Source organism: Mus pahari, chromosome 2, assembly GCF_900095145.1.
Source record: "Mus pahari chromosome 2, PAHARI_EIJ_v1.1, whole genome shotgun sequence".
NCBI lineage: Eukaryota > Metazoa > Chordata > Mammalia > Rodentia > Muridae > Mus > Mus pahari.
Genome location: NC_034591.1, coordinates 121,710,953 through 121,716,245, shown reverse-complemented (window position 1 = coordinate 121,716,245; position 5,293 = coordinate 121,710,953).

The following is a 5,293-nucleotide window of genomic DNA, read 5'->3' as shown; positions in this document are numbered from 1 at the left end:
ACACACACACACACACACACACACACACACACACACACACACACACACACACACACACACTGTTATTGGATAGGAGCAAGTCCTTTAGAGGCTTCTCTTAGTAGGATGACTGCACATAGCCAGAATGGAATGTAAACTTTATAAGGTAAGAAGTAGAAATCTGGAAACATTTTACCCCTGAGTGAGGTAACCCAGTCATAAAAGAACACACATGATATGAACTCACTGATAAGTGGATTCTAGCCTAGAAGCTCAGAATACCCAAGATATAATGCCACAAACCACATGAACCTCAAGAAGAAGGAAGACCAAAGTGTGGATACTTTGGTACTTCTTAGAAGAGGGAACAAAATACCCATAGAAGGAGTTACAGAAACAATGTATGGAGCAGAGATTGAAGGAATGACCATCCAGAGACTGCCCCACTTGTAGATTCACCCCATATACAATCACCAAACCCAGACACTATTGTGGATACCAACAAGTGCTTGCTGACAGGAGTCTGATATAGTTGTCTCCTGAGAGGCACTGCCAGTGCCTGACTAATAAAGAAGTGGATGCTCCCAGTCATCCATTAGACTGAGCACAGGGTCCCCAATGAAGGAGCTAGAGTAAGGACCCAAGGAGATGAAGGGGTTTGCAGCCCCATAAGAGGAACAACAATTTTAACTAACAGGTTCCCCCAGATCTCCCAGGGACTAAATCACTAACCAAAGAGTATATATTTTGCTACTCATGGCTCCAGGTGCATATGTAGCAGAGGATGGCCTAGTAGTTCATCAATGGGAAGAGAGGCCTTTAGTCCTGTGAAGGCTTGATGCCCCAGTGTGGGGGATTACCAGGACAGGGAAGCTGGAGTGAGTGGATTAGTGAGCAGTTGGAAGGGGGATGACATAGGGGAATCCTCAGAGGGGAAATCAGGAAAGGGGATAACATTTGAAATGCAAATAAAGAAAATACCTAATAAAAATATCCACACAAAAAAGAAATGATGTTCCAGGAGATAAATATGCTTAGTTCAATTAAAACTTTAGGTACTGTAGCCATGTATGAAAATATTGTAGCATGATACACTAATTTGTAAATTCTTTGCCTGAAGTCAGATCTGAAGCTCTGGCTCTTTCTTCAAGGTAGCTGAAGGTTTAGAGTACCCACGGGGCAAGACTTGGTCTTGGGAGAGACTGGGTTTGCTTTCTATATAATACATACCTACCTTGAATTTAAGTTACTCTGAGGCCAGAAGCTGAAGGCCTCTGGACCTATTGACACTTTTTTGCCAAAAGCAGAGATCTTAGGTAAAGGGTTTATTCCTAGTGCTCCCTTCTCTGAGCAGGCATTCAGGAAGCCCTTGCTGATTTGACTAGTTAACTCTTTGCAAACCAGAAAAGAAGGGAGACACACAGAAAACACACGCACTGGGTGAAGCAGAAAATAACTACATCACTTTATTTGTTGCTCTTAGCTTTTTATAGCTTTTAGACATACATTAATATACATACACACTCTGGTCTGGCCCATCCATCTGTCTCATAAACTCCAAAGGTACTCATGCATGCTAACATATGCACACATACTCCTTGATATGTATATACAAACAAACAGACATATACATTTGGATAGATGGACAGATAGATGAAGGAATGAATGGGGCAGAGTCGCCTGAAGTAGTGACCTTATTTCTTTTCTTTGACCTTTTTATATCTTCTTAGGCAAAAACATTAGGAAATTACCTCAAATATAAATGTTACATAAAATGGAAGTTATAGATGGATGTTGATAATAAATTCAAAGCAGTTTTTCATTCTATATCCTCATTATGAGTTCAAAACAACAGTTTTTACATGGCCTTATCTTATCAAAGTTTACACTTGTGGTTTTATTCTTGTACCTGGATGGTTTTTGTTGAACAAAAATTTGTCTCGTCTATTTTTTTTTTAGTGTAATATGAAACTCATTGTATTTCTTATTATTCAGCCTTTACTTACTATATGAGAAGTGGGCACATTGTCTTCTTGATTCTAACTTTATTACATCTTTCTAGCAAAGCAACTTAAGACCATCTTATAAAACTTTCTTTCTAAATTTATTTGAGTCAAATCAGGAATTATATAGAATCATTAATTCATCTAAACAGCATTAATCCATGACAGTTCATTTTTATGACAATCAGCAAGATGTTAAAATGGAAATCAGAATCAGAGTCCCTATCTCTATAGAGAAGTGATACTTGATTTTTCCATTTAAAAAATCTGATCATGAGGGAAATCAGTTGAATTATTCGTTGTCTGGAATTTCTCTTTCCATGGAAGTCAGGTATATTGAAGAGATGATTTTAGAATGGGTGCATATGTTAATATGGCAAGGGTCATTGGTATTACAAATGACTTAAGAAAGACATCAGAAGTTTTGTTAGTGGAGGATTCTAGGACTGCCTGCCTAAATAGTGATTCATCAAAAATCAGACAACTTTGGCAAATCAGTGATGGAATCTTTAGCATAAGGTATTCAACTTTTTTTCTTGAAATTGGAAAGGTAAAGTATAGATCAGGAGCTTATGAACACCAAGAAAATACCTGGAGATACATTCATTATTCAGTACATGTTCTAAGACAGAAGAATGGAGAAAACATAGTCAGTAAGCTTAACTCACTAAAGATCTTCTCTATCTTTGCTTAGGTATAAGAGATGGCCATCCCACCATGAGTCAAATAGTGACAATAACTGCCATCATAGAAAGCATTAGACATAATGAACAACATGTACTAGAGACTCTATAATGTAATAATTATAAGCATAATTTTATTTTACAGTAAATCTTCCTAGGACATACAGAGATTAGGACAGTGGAGACTAGGCAGGTATGTGAGTGTTCCTAACATCAATAGGTAACAACTGGATGTCAGGGTAGCGCTCCCTTTAAGGATGTTCCTTCTATTCAGAAAGTCCTGTCCTTAATTCACACATTCTAATGAAATGTGTAACATTATAATAACTATGCATAATTCTTTGGGACCAATACATGCTAAACTTTGCATACCAAATCAGGAATAGATTATAATCAAAACCAGATTATAAAGAGTAAACTATTATAAAGCAAACACTAAATGAAAAATAATAAACATAGGATGCTGGTAAACCTGAAATGTATTTCCCACACATGGAAACTTACCAAATTCGGAAAGACTACCACAATTCTGATGTTCATGTCCGCCTCCTGCTATTGCAGAAAGACATTATGTCTCACTTAGTATAAAATCTCATATCTTTACTATTCCCTAGTTCTGATGCAGGTTGCCCTGAGCTGAAATCAAAAGCACAGTGACAAAGTGCTTCACACAGAGATAAAAACAGCTCTTTCCCTCAACTGGGAAATCTTCAAGATGCACTCAGACCATCCCTACTTCCTCTTGCTCCATTAGTAGAGGGATGATCACCAAGAGAACCTCACGGCATACTGCTTGAACTTAATTGTGCCATCTAGGATGTTCTTTTTTGAATGACTCAGTTGATAATCTTATCGACTTCTGATACATTGCTACAATTCTTACTTCATGCACAGCCTTTGGAAGAAAGTTAGATATGCCCCTGAAGGATTTAAGAGGAATTTACTTCTAATTTAGAGGAATCCTATCATGTTCTAACCATACTCTCAGACATGGTATGAAAAGTTAATTCAATTTTAATGTTAAAAAGACCAAGGCCACATTTGCCATAACTCAAAAATAAAGCATTGAGTGGTATGTCACTGTGGTCAGGAAATAAGAATCTCTAGATGCTGCAAGACTAGTAGTATTTAATAATGAGTAAATTAATCAGCAGAATGTTCTAAACCAATACTACCAAAGAAATTTGAGTGTGTGGATAGTAAGGCACTAAGGATTGCCCAAGTTTCTTTTGGCAGAAGCAATCTGAATAATTGGTTAGCCCAGCAATATGCTACTGATCAGCATTCCTATAACTCTCATCTGTTTCATCATCAGAATTGGCAACATTTAAGATACTTATAAATGAATGTTACTGCAAAATGCTTGCCACAAATCCACCCTTTCCGCATTGTATGTTTGTATATCTACCAAATACTAATAGCATGTTTTCTCTTAGTCCTTCCCCCCTCTCTCTCCCTCCCCCTGCCCATCCCCCACTCTCCCTCTCCCTCCCTCTCTCCCTCCCTCCCTCCCTCCCTCCCTCCCTCCCNCACACACACACACACACACACACACACACACACACACACACACACACATACACACACAACCTAACCTGTCTGAAGCCCCAGTTTGCTAACCGATCTATGTATGACAAAAATTCTTGGTCTTAACAACATTGTTAGATCTACTCAAGCAAAATCTGAGTAAACTTAAAAATCATAGAGCTCTAGTTTCTTCCAAGAATATTTGTAGATGATAAGATAATATACATAAGCAACCCCAAAAATTTTACCAGAGAAATTCTACAGCTGATAAGAAACTTCAGCAAAGTGCCTGGATGTAAAATTAACTCAAACAAATCAGTAGTCTTCCTTTATACAAATGATAAACTGAATGAGAAAGAAAATAGAGAAACAGCACCCATCACAATAGTCACAGATATTATAAAGTATATTGGGTTAACTCTAACCAAATAAGTGAAAGAGCAGTATGACAAGAACTTCAAGTTTCTCAAAAAAAAAAAAAAAAAAAAAATCAAAGAAGACCTCAGAAAATGGAGAAATCTCCCGTGCTCATCGATTGGTAGAATTAACATGTTAAAAATGGCCATCCCATGAAAGGCCATCTACAGATTCAATTCAATCCTCCATCAAAATTCCAGGTATATTTCTTACAAGATTTACAATGAGCTCCTTTTTAGATTGGCAAAGATAATAATTGTAAAATACCAGTAAGCCTCTTTGTTTGGGTCCTCTTCGATAATCTTATACAAAATGGAGATGCCACTAGTCTAGAGTTGAATATCCCCCCCCCCACACACACACACAGTCACAATACTTGTTCTAGGCAGAAAACAAATGTATGGCAGATAACAAAATATTTGGCTCTGTTAATATAATGAAACTTTGTTTTTTGTTATTCTAGTGCTTCCTAGATTCCTTTACCAAAACACAGGGCCGATCTTTTCATTTACTATGTGATTTTTCTAATCAAGTATACAGACCCAAGACTTCTGTAATGTAACTTGCCAGGATTTCTATGATCAGCAAGGTTTTCATCCAGTTTTAGGCTGATTCTTCCATTCTTGACCTCCTTTTGACTCTTTCAGCAACTGACTGACCCTGCCCAAATTAGTAGAGAATTAT